This window comes from Manis javanica, chromosome 11, assembly GCF_040802235.1.
Source record: "Manis javanica isolate MJ-LG chromosome 11, MJ_LKY, whole genome shotgun sequence".
NCBI classification, from domain to species: domain Eukaryota; kingdom Metazoa; phylum Chordata; class Mammalia; order Pholidota; family Manidae; genus Manis; species Manis javanica.
In genome coordinates this window covers 88,375,344-88,388,013 of record NC_133166.1, presented here as the reverse complement: position 1 = coordinate 88,388,013, position 12,670 = coordinate 88,375,344, and the positions used below count along the sequence as shown (strand labels likewise).

Sequence of the window (12,670 nt, the reverse complement as noted above, 5' to 3'; positions counted from 1 at the left end):
TGTGTTTCCATTTGTTAGTGTCCTCTTTAATTTCTCTTAAGAGTGTCTTATAGTTTCCAGGATATATGCCTTTCACTTCCTTGCTAAGGTTTATTCCTAAGTATTTTATTCTCTTTGATGGAATTGTGAATAGAATTGTTTTCCTGATTTCTCTTTCTATTGGTTCATTGTTAGTATATAGGAAAGCTACAGATTGCTGTGTGTTAATTTTGTGTCCTGCAACTTTGCTGTATTCCGGTATCAGTTCTAGTAGTTTTGGATTGGAGTCTTTAGGGTTTTTTATGTACAATATCATGTCACTGCAAATAGTGACAGTTTCACTTCTTCTTTACCAATTTGGATTCATTTCTTTGCTTTGTCTAATTGCCATGGCTAGGACCTCCAGTACTATGTTGAATAACAGTGGGGAGAGTGGGCATCCCTGTCTTATTCCCGATCTCACAGGAAAAGCTTTCAGCTTTTCACTGTTCAGTATGATGTTGGCTGTGGGTTTATCATATATGGCCTTTATTATGTTGGGGTACCTGCCCTTTATACCCATTTTATTGAGAGTTTTTATCATGAATGGGTGTTCAATTTTGTTGAATGCTTTTTCAGCATCTATGGAAATGATCATGTGGTTTCTGTCCTTTTTGTTTATGCAGTGGATGATGTTGATGGATTTTCAGATGTTGTACCATCCTTGGCATCCCTGGGATGAATCAATCCCACTTTGTCATGGTGTATGATTCTTTTGATGTATTTTTGAATTCGTTTTGCTAATATTCTGTTGAGTATTTTTGCATCTATGTTCATCAGGGATATTGGTCTGTAATTTTCTTTTTTGGTGGGTTCTTTGCCTGGTTTTGATATTAGAGTGATGCTGGCTTCATAGAATGAGTTTGGAAGTATTCCTTCCTCTTGTATTTTTTGGAAAACTTTAAGGAGAATGGGTATTATGTCTTCTCTGTATGTCTGATAAAATTCCGAGGTAAATCCATCTGGCCCCAGGGTTTTGCTCTTGGATAGTTTTTTGATTACCGATTCAATTTCGTTGCTGGTAATTGGTCTGTTTAGGTTTTCTCTTTCTTCCTTGGTCAGTCTTGGAAGGTTGTATTTTTCTAGGAAGTTGTCCATTTGTTCTAGGTTTTCCAGCTTGTTAGCATATAGATTCTCATATTATCCTCTAATGATTCTTTATATTTCTGTGGGGTCTGTCGTGATTTTTCCTTTCTCATTTCTGATTCTGTTGATGTGTGTTGATTCTCTTTTTCTCTTAATAAGTCTGGCTAGAGGCTTATCTATCTTGTTTATTTTCTCAAAGAACCAACTGTTGGTTTCATTGATTTTTTCTATTGTTTTATTTTTCTCAATTTTGTTTATTTCTTCTCTGATCTTTATTATGTCCCTCCTTCTGCTGACTTTAAGCCTCGTTTGTTCTTCTTTTTCCAATTTTGATAATTGTGATGTTAGACTATTCATTTGGGTTTGTTCTTCCTTCTTTAAATATGCCTGGATTGCTGTATACTTTCTACTTAAGACTGCTTTTGCTGCATCCCACAAAGTTGGGGCTTTGTGTTGTTGTTGTCATTTATTTCCATATATTGCTGGATCTCCATTTTAATTTGGTCGTTGATCCATTGACTATTTAGGAGCGTGTTGTTAAGCCTCCATGTGTTTGTGAGCCTTTTTGCTTTCTTTGTACAATTTATTTCTAGTTTTATACCTTTGTGGTCTGAAAATTTGGCTGGTAGAATTTCAGTCTTTTTGAATTTACTGAGGCTCCTTTTGTGGCCTAGTATGTGGTCTATTCTGGAGAATGTTCCATGTGTACTTGAGAAGAATGTGTATCCTGTTGCTTTTCAGTGTAGAGTTCTATAGATGTCTATTAGGCCCATCTGTTCTAGTGTTTTGTTCAGTGCCTCTGTGTCCTTACTTATTTTCTGTCTGGTGGATCTGTCCTTTGGAGTGAATGGTGTGTTGTTGAAGTATCCTAAAATGAATGCATTGCATTCTATTTCCTCCTTTAGTTCTGTTAGTATTTGTTTCACATATGCTGGTGCTCCTGTATTGGGTGCATATATATTTAGAATGGTTATATCCTCTTGTTGGACTGACCCCTTTATCATATGTAATGTCCTTCTTTATCTCTTGTTACTTTCTTTGTTTTGAAGTCTATTTTGTCTGATACTAGTACTGCAACACCTGCTTTTTTCTACCTATTGTTTGCATGAAATATCTTTCTCCATCCTTTGACTTTAAGTCTGTGCATGTCTTTGGGTTTGAGGTGAGTCTCTTGTAAGCAGAATATAGATGGGTCTTGTTTTTTTATCCATTCAATGACTCTATGTCTTTTGATTGGTGCATTCAGTCCATTTACATTTAGGGTGATTATCGATAGGTATGTACTTACTGCCATTTCAGGGTTTAGATTCATGGTTACCAAATGTTCCAGGTTACTTTCCTTACTATCTAAGAGTCTAACTTAACTCACTTAGTATGCTGTTACAAACACAATCCAAAGGTTCTTTTGTATTTGTCCTCCATTTTCTTCCTCCTTCATTCTTTATATATTAGGTATCAAATTCTGTACTTTTTGTCTATCCCTTGATTGACTTTGGGGATAGTCAATTTAATTTTACATTTGCCTCACGATCAGCTGCTCCACCCTCCCTACTGTGGTTTTACTACATCTGGTGACAGCTATCCAACCCTAGGAACACTTCCATCTATAGCAGTCCCTCCAAAATAGACTGTGGAGATGGTTTGTGGGAGGTAAACACTCTCAGCTTTAGCTTACCTGGAAATTGTTTAATCCTTCCTTCAAATTTAAGTGATAATTTTGCCAGATAAAGTAATCTTTGTTTCAGGCCCTTCTGTTTCATGGCATTAAATACATCATGCCACTCCCTTCTGGCCTGTAACGTTTCTGCTGAGAAGTCTGATGTTAGCCTGATGGGCTTTACTTTGTATGTGATTTTACTTGTGTCTCTGGCTGCTTTTAACAGTCTGTCCTTATCCTTGATCTTTTCCATTTTAATTGCTATGTCTTGGTGTTGTCTTCCTTGGGTCCCTTGTGTTGGGAGATCTGTGGATCTCCATGGCCTGAGAGACGCTCTCCTTCCCCAGACTGCGGAAGTTTTCAGGAACTCTCTCCTCAAAGACACTTTCTATCCCTTTCTCTCTCTCTTCTTCTTCTGGTATCCCTATAATGCGAATATTGTTCTGCTTGGATTGGGCACACAGTTCTCTCAATATTCTTTCATTCTTAGAGATCCTTTCTTCTCTCTGGGCCTCAGTTTCTTTGTATTCCTCTTCTCCAGTTTCTGTTTCATTTATTGTCTCCTCCACCATATCCAACCTGCTTTTAATACCCTCCATCATGCTCTTCAACAATTGGATATCCAACCTGCAATCATTTCTGAGTTCTTGGACGTCTTTACGTACCTCCATTAGAATGTTGATGATTTTATTTTGAACTCTCAGGAAGAGTCACGAGGTCCATATCATTTAAATCTTTCTCGGGAGTTGTATTAATAATTTTACTCTGGACAAGGTTCCTTTGGTGTTTCATGTTTGTATATGGTGCCCTCTAGTGTCCAAAAGCTCTATTCTGGAGCTGCTCAGCCCCTGAAGCAATGTTGGGGGTCGCAGGGGAGCGGTACTGGTGCCTGGGGGGAGGAAAGAGCTGTTCCCTGCCTCCTGGCTGCTGTGCCTGTCTCCACTGCCTGAGCCAGTGGGCCGGTCACACAGGTATAAGTTTTTGTCCCAGAGTAGCCGGATATGGATCCCTGCTTTCCACAGGCGGCCGGAATCCCAGTCTCCCCAGGACTCTGCCTGTATTAACTTTCTAACCTGGTAGTCATGCAAGTCTCATGAAAGCACCATGAAATATAGGTCTGTGCTCCCAGAGCAGATCTCCGGAGCTAGATATTCAGCAGTCCCAACCCTTCCACTCTCTCCCTGCTCCGTTTCTCTTCCTCCCACTGGTGAGCTGGGGTGGGGGAAGGGCTCAGATCCCACAGAGCCACTGCTCTGGTACGTTACCCCATTCGGTGAGGTCTGCTCTTTTCTCCAGGTGTGTGCAGTCTGACGCCATCCTCTTTCCTGTTACTCTCTCAGGATTAGTTGCGCCAACTATATTTTCTAATTGTATCCAGTTTTAGGAGGAAGCCTCTCCTCTCACACCGCCATCTTTTTCTATGTGTGGGTTTTTATCTGGACTCTCTATTCTATTCCATTGACCTATGGGTTAACATCAAATTGTCTTAATTACTGTGGCTGTCTACTAGCGCTTGAAATTAGGGAGTGTAATCCTTAACTTCATTCTTCCTTCTCAGGATTGGCTATTCAGGGTCTTTTGTGATTCCATATGAATTTTAGAACTATTTTTTCTAGTTCATTGAAGAATGCTGTCGGTATTTTGATAGGGGCACTGCACTGAATCTATGTATTGCTTTAGGCAGGATGGCCATTTTGACAATATTAATTCTTCCTATCCATGAGCATTGGATGTATTTTCATTTACTGGTGTCTTCTTTAATTTCTCTCATTAGTGTCTTGTAGTTTTCAGGGTATAGGTCTTTCACTTCCTTAGTTAGGTTTATTCCTAGGTATTTTATTCTTTTGGATGCAACTGTAAATGGAGTTGTTTTCATTATTTCTCTTTCTGCTAGTTCATTGCTAATATATAGGAATACAATAGATATCTGTGTACTGATTTTGTATCCTGTAACTTTGCTGAATTCAGTTATTAGTTCTAGAAGTTTTGGTGTGGTTTCTTTAGGGCTTTTTACGTACAATATCATGTCATCTGCAAACAGTGACAATTTCACTTCTTCTTGCCAATCTGGATGCATTTTATTTCTTTGTGTTGTCTGATTGCCCTGGATAGGACCTTCAGTACTATGTTCTTGCCCTTTTATACCCACTTGGTTGAGTTTTTATCATGAATGGATGCTGAATTTTGTCTAATGCTTTTTCAGCATCTATAAAGATGATCATGTGTTTGCTGTCCTTTTTATGTGGTGATGTTGATGGATTTTCAAATACTGTACCATTTTGCATCCCTGGAATAAATCCCACTTGATCATAATGTATGATCTTTTTTATGTATTTCTGAATTTGGTCTGCTAATATTTTGTTGAAGACTTTTACATCTATGCCCATCAGGGATATTGGTCTGAAATTTCCTTTTTTTTTGGTGTCTTTGCCTGTTTTGAGTGTTAGAGTGATGCTGGCTTCATAAAATGAGTTTGGAAGCAGTCCTTCCTCTTATACTCTCTGGAAAACTTTAACAGGATGGGCATTAGGTCTTCTCTAAATGTCTTATAAAATTCAGCAGTGAAGCCATCTGATCTGGGACTTTTGTTCTTATGTAGTTTTTGATTACCAATTTCATCACTGCTAATTGGTCTGTTCAGATTTTCTGTTTCTTCCTGCGTCAGTCCTGGAAGGTTGTATTTTCTGAGAAACTTGTCCATTTCTTCTAGTTTATCCAGTTTTTCAGCATATAATTTTTCATAGTATTCTCTAATAATTCTTCATATTTCTGTGGTATCCATAATGATTTTCCCTTTCTCATTTCTGATTCTGTTTATGTGTGTAGACTCTCTTTTTTTCTTGATAAGTCTGGCTAGGGGTTTATCTATTTTGTCTATTTTCTCAGAGAATCAGTTCTTGGTTTCATTAATTCTTTATATTGTTTCATTCTTCACAGTTTTATTTCTTCTTTGATCTTTCTTATATATTTCTACTGACTTTGGTCTCCATTTATTCTTTTTCTAGTGTCATTAATTTTGACATTAGACTGAACATTTGCAATTGTTCTTCTTTCTTGAGATACCTTGTGTTGCTATATACTTTCCTCTTAGAACTGCCTTCACTGTGTCCCACAGATTTTGCAGTTTTGAGCTGTTGTTTTCGTTTGTCTCCATATATTGCTTGATCTCTCTTTTAATTTGGTCATTGATCCATTGATTATTTAGAAGCATGTTGTTAAGCCTCCATGTGTTTATGGGCTTTTTGTTTTCTCTGCACAATTTATTTCTAGTTTCATACCTTTGTGGTCTGAGAAACTGGTGCAATTTCAATCTTTTTTAATTTTCTGGGACTTTCTTTGTGGCCTAGTGTGTGACCTATTCTGGAAAATGTTCCATGTGCACTTGAGGAGAATGTGTATCCTGCTGCTTTTGGGTGAGGTGTTCTGTAGATGTCTGTTAGGTCCACTAGTTCTAATGTGTTGTTCAGGGCCTCTGTCTCCTTACTTATTTTCTGGGTGCTTGATCTGTCCTTTGGAGTGAATGGTGTGTTGAAGTCTCCTAAAATGAACGCATTGCTTTCTATTACCCCCTTTAATTCTGTTAGTATTTCTTTCACATATGTAGGTTCTCCTATGTTGGGTATGTAGATATTTATAATGGTTATATCCTCATGTTGGACCAACCCCTTTATCATATAATGTCCTTCTTTGTCTGTTACTTTCTTTGTTTTGAAGTCTATTTTATCTGGTACAACTATTGCAACTCCTGCTTCTTTCTCCCTATTGTTCACGTGAAATATCCTTTTCCATCCCTTCACTTTTAGTCTGTGTATGCCTTTGGGTTTGAAGTGAGTCTCTTGTAGGCAGCATATAAATGGGTCTTATTTTTTTACCCATTCTGCAACTCTATTATGTCTTTTGATTGGTGGATTCAACCCATTTACATTTAGGGTGATTATTGATAGATATGTACTTATTGCCATTGCAGGCTTTGGATCCATGTTTAACAAAGGTTTAAGGGCAGCTTCTTTACTATCTAACAGTCTATCTTCGTCACTTATTATACTATTACAAACACAATCTAAAGATTCTTTTTTTTTCTCCCTTCTTTTCCTTCCTCCTCCACTCTTTATGTGTTAAGTATCATATTTTGTACTCTTTGTGTACCCCTTGACTGACTTTGTTGGTAGCTGATTTATTTTTGTATTTGCTTAGTAATTAATTGGTCTACTTCCTTTACTGTGGTTTTATTTTCTCTGGTGACCACTATTTAGCCTTAGGAGTACATCCATCTAGAGCACTTGTATTTTTAAAATTATAAACAATAATTTCTAATTTAAAGGAATAATTATAATTTCTCCAGTACTAAGTTACCCTGGTTTATAAATTTTCAGAGAAAAATTTCAAAAATGTTCTAAAATAAAATTTTTCATAGACTATACAATATGGCTCTAAGAAAAGTCAATATAGATTTTTAAAAATAGGCAGGGATGGTAGAAAATCTAAAATGAACAAATATGCCAACAGTTTAAGTTTTTCTAACCATAAAAACTTTAATCAGAGCTGCCAACACAGTTCACAAAAATTAACTCATTTTACTTTCCTTCACATAAAGATACTTTTGATCTAGCCAACTGTTAACATACATGTGAGTTCTTTACTACTAAATAATCTGTCAATGATTAGACAAGTTTTCATTAGACAGGTCTCTCCTTTAAAACTAAAATAAATGCTAAAATATATAGTAATTATCAATTCTCCAATGGGAAGAAATAGAATAATAATAAAAAATTGCTTATATATCCATAATCTCTATGTTTAGGGGGCTAATGCTGATAGGCTGGGAGACACTGTAGATGAGTAAAAGAAAATGACCTGTACTGCTTTAAACCAAAAATGTTAGTAATGGTCAATCATTTTCAAATGCAAATGACTAAATATTGGGAGTCTGTCATTTACATAAAACTTAATCTTGTGAATAAATTATAGTATATTAATCATTTAGCAGTAAGAATAAACTAATTATAACTACACACAACAGGATAGTTGCACATCACAAACATTAAGCATGCCAGAAACAAGGATATATGCTGTGTGATTCTTACAATGTATCAAACAGGCACAAATAACCTATGGTATTAGAAGGACAGTCATTAAATATGGTTTGAGGTGGAGAGTGACTAGAATTGGAGCAAGGAAGGGCTTCTGGAGTACTGATAATATTTGGGTATTGATTTGGGTGATTTCATGGGTGTGTTCAGTTTAAGAGATTTCACTAAGCCTTACATTTATATGCTTTTCCAGTGTATATTAACTTCAATAAAGGCAGTTTCAGTTAATATGAAAGAGTTATATCCCAGCTTAGGTTTATAATTAGAGTTTTAATTGAGTTCTATAATATGAAGCATTTCAATTTTTTACTAACCCACCTTTCAAAATCCCTGGTTATCCCATGCACAGTAAGTATTATTAACAGAATGTATTTAAGTAGGTCTGTTCTTCATGTAAGAATACATACATATAAAATATCACCACTTTCTACAAAAATAGAAAAAAGAATTACTGAAGAAAAAGTACAATGAAAAAATATAGGAAGAGAATCTAATTTGTTAAAATTCTTACTATCTTTAAAGTATAAAACAATTTGCAAAATGCTCTTTCCAACCACTTTAAAGTGCTTACCAAATAAAACAGACTAAATTTATTCAGGACAATTTCTTGGCTAATAATGAAAATTATCTTCCCAGTTAAATGTTTCACAAAAAATATGACAACTTTATTCTACAGCCATGAGAATTTTGAAATTAGTTTTTATTGAACATTCATGTATTCTCTTTTACCTATTTAATCTGCAAAGAATTAAGAGAAGTGTACAAGATCCACCACAACTACTTTTTGTCTATATTCCTCTTCATGTTTCTCCAAGTTAATGCTTATGTAGCTTGATATTATTTGGTGCATAAAGGCTCATGGTTGTTATCACTGTGGATTTCATATTTCTTCAATAAAAAATGACAATCTTTGTCCTCAGAAAAATGTGTTTCAGTATTTAATCCTAATTTATAAGTTATTAATAAAAAGCAAGCATTGCTTTATTTTATTGCACCTGCCCTATCTTTCAATTCTAAGCCTTCTGAGGCACTTTATTTTAGATTTAACTTGTGTACAGAATATAATTACAATTTTTTAACCCAATGTAGTTATCTTTGTCTTTCAAAGCTGAGAATGAGGAGAGTAAATTTGCATATCAATAGCCTTGTGCTAATGGTTGTTGAGTACCTGCTTGTACAAAGCAATTTGTATGTTTAAAAAAAGATGAAATAGTCCTGACCTCTACCATCTTACTATCTAGTACAAGTGTTCTTAACTGAGGGATCCATGAATGAGAGTCAAGGAATTTATAAACCCTGAAATTGTGTGCAAAATTTTGTGTGTATCATCTATGCACATTTTTCTAGAGAGGGAAGTTAACCTTGATCACTTTCTTAAAGAGATCCAATAATCAAGCAAGGTAAACACATGTATAATGTAACTGAGAAATATGAGAATCTGACAATACCCTAATACATATGAATTATTACAAAAGGAAACATTAATTCTAATGTTCTTAAAGCTTCTTGGAGGTATAAAGCTCCAAGAAGGTATATCCTTAAAAAAAAAAACCATATTAATTATGACATGCCTAATCTATGTGTGGTATGAAGAAGGAAGGGACAGAGACAATTTTGCATCAGGAGCCCTAAGCGCATCAGTATACCACACTCAAAAAAGTTAATATTCATAAATGACTCATCTGATAAGGGGTTAACATCCAAAATATATAAAGAACACATACACCTCAACACCCAAAAAACAAATAACCCAATTAAGAAATGGGCAAAGAACCTGAACAGACACTTTTCCAAATACAAATGGCCAATAGGCACATGAAAAGATGCTCCACATCACTAATTATCAGAGAAACGCAAATTAAAACCACAATGAGATATCACCTCACACCAGTTAGGATGGCCACTATCCAAAAGATAAGAAGTAACAAATGCTGGCAAGGAGCAAAGAAATGGTAACCCTCCTACACTGTTGGTGGGAATGCAAACTGGTTCAACAATTATGGAAAGCAATATGGAGGTTCCTCAAAAAAATGAAACTAGATATACCATTTTCGACCCAGGAATTCCACTCCTAGGAATTTACCCTAAGAAAACAGGATCACCGATTCAAAAAGACATATGCACCCCTATGTTTATTGCAGCACTATTCACAACAGCCAAGATAATGGAAGCAACCAAGTGTCCATCAGTAGCTGAATGGATAAAGAACATGTGTACATATACACAATGGAATATTATTCAGCCATAAGAAGAAAACAAATCCTACCATTTGCAACAACATGGATGGAGCTAGAGGGTATTATGCTCAGTGAAATAAGCCAGGCGGAGAAAGACAAGTACCAAATGATTTCACTCATCTGTGGAGTATAACAATAAAGAAAAAACTGAAGGAACAAAACAGCAGAGGACTCAGAGAACCCACGAATGGACTGGCAGTGACCAAACGGAAAAGGACTGGGGAGGATGGGTGGGAAGGGAGGGATAAGGGGAAAAAGGGGCATCACGATTAGCACACATAATGTGGGGGTGGGGGCACTGGGAAGGCAGTATAGCACAGAGAAGACAAGTAGTGATTCTATAGCATCTTACTATGCTGATGGACAGTGACTGTAATAGGGTATGTGGTGGGGACTTGATAATGGGGGGAATCTAGTAACCACAATGTTGCTCATGTAATTGTGTATTAATGATAATGATACCAAAATAAAAAGTATAAAATAAAATGCTCCTGGAAAAGTTTGTTATATGAAATTATATAAGAATATATTACAGATGTCACTCACTATGTCTGCCCACCCATAGACCCTTTTCTAAAGAACCATCCCCTCTCGCATCCACAACCCTGCCTACTCCTCACCCCAGCTACAGTTGATTGGATAAGGAGTGAGGAACTGACTCAAGGGTGGCCTATCTACTCCCTGAAAGAAGAGATCACAGCATTTTGGAATGAAATGTTAAACAACTGAATCAATGAGCTTTGAGGAGCCAAGCTGAAAAATCATGATGAAAAAGCAAGAGGAAGATCAAAGAAAAACAAATGAGAGACCATGTGGCCTCCCCAGAATGGAAAAAGTGGTCTCATTCCTGACAATTTTCCAGGTCCCGTGATATCAGTACCTTGTTTTCTGCCCCTGCATTCCTCAAGACCTCTCTGAAGCCTTACAATAAACTTCCTTTTATTTCACTTTAATTAAGGGGAAAAAAAAGAAAAATCTCACAGAAAAAGAGGATCCCATGAAATCATTCATTTCAAGCCATATACTTAGAGGAAAAAAGTTATCAAGAAAAATATATTTGAAGTTTTTTTCAAGTATGTTATAGAAAAAAATGTGTTAAGAAATACATTGTTTTAAAAAAGAGAGAAAATAAAAAAATTAATTTTCTTACAAACATTCAACTTAAAAGTCCATACATTCTAAGGCAAAAATTTGAAGTCTAAAAAAGTTCTTTTCCTGGCATATGGGTTTATTTTTAGGAAAATCTATATACCCAGGAAACCTAGGAAATATATCTTTCTAGTAATACAATTTTTCAATTGGATTTTATAACACTAGTATATTCATTAACATTTGGGGTCTTAAGCTATCATCTTCAAACTCTCACTACTCTTGGGATCAATTAAACATCTCTTTCCTACTTTCCTTACCTCTTCCTTTTTTTTCTTGATAGATGGCTCTTCTACTTTTGCCCAACTCATCAATGGAAACATTTCCAAAGATTCCATTCCCAGCCTTTTCTAGCTCCTCCTTCCCAGGCATTCTCACACTTTCATGGTTTCAGCTACTTCCTAAATGTCATCATGTTCCTGTCCTACATCTTGCTCTGAGCTCAGGGTCCAAGTCTTCCATCTATTAGGCAGTCTACCTCCAAGTCCTACTTGCACTTCAAATTTATTAAGTTCAGAACCAAATTCACTTTCACCTATCTTCAAAATTGTTCCTCCTTCTTGTTCTCCTAGAACATGGGATTATCGTGCATCCAGCTTATCTTTGACATTCCTTCCTCTCTCTCACTCCATCATGTACTGAGTTACCAAGTCAATACTATCTTTAACAAGTTTCTGTTAATATATAAAATGCACCTTCATAAAGCTGTCTATAAAAAATTTTAAGACATTTCTGTAACATCTTTCTTCCTCTTGACTCTGTTCAGAGCACCATCTTTAGCCTAAATTATAGTAAAGGCTTCCTAAATTATTCTGCTCCCATTCTGCAACCAAAGTTATTTTTCTAAGGAACCTAGCAACTCTGCTTTTATAACTCTTCAAAGACTATCACCTATGGGATAAAGTTCCAAATTCCTTAGCATGATGGAACTTGGAATTCTTCACAACTTTATAGTATTACTCCTTACTATCTTCAACATACCAATTGCTCCTGTCGAACACCCATACACAGAGTGCATTCTCCGAGCATCCAGAAATTTTCATCACTGACATATCTTCTTTTCCTAAAATTTCTCTGGTAGTAATACCCTTTGAGGACAAACTCTAGTGTCATCTCCTAGAAATTTTTCCCAGACTGCCCCTTAACAGAATTACTATTTCATCTGTTTCCCATACCACTTTCACTTTTTACAGCCCTTACCATTACACACGTACAAACACATCATTCATGCATTTATTCAATGAACATGTCTTGAGGAACTAATGCTCACAATCTAGTGAAGAAGACACACACATAAACAGTATTCAACATGATGAGTTAGATATAGTTACAGATAGCATATATGTATCAGTCACCCCACAAGGTTGTATGGCCCTTAAAACTATTATTTTCTTATTTATCTGCACATCAACAGAGCCCTTCAATGAACAGAT

At 36.0% G+C, this 12,670-nt stretch overlaps 1 protein-coding gene across 9 annotated transcripts in view; it reads right to left on the bottom strand.

Annotated features, from left to right (window-relative positions):
- The window catches only part of CEP350 (centrosomal protein 350), a 166,285-nt gene that overhangs the window by 142,387 nt on the left and 11,228 nt on the right, over window positions 1–12,670 (bottom strand). The window contains exon 1 of one of the 9 annotated variants that reach the window (XM_073216831.1): window positions 8,170–11,135. The exons of 7 other annotated variants lie outside the window; for them this stretch is intronic. The gene's annotated coding sequence lies outside the window, so the exon portion shown is untranslated. Of the gene's footprint in view, window positions 1–8,169; window positions 11,136–12,670 lie in introns of those variants that run through there. One more of the 9 variants, XM_073216829.1, reaches the window with a different exon arrangement.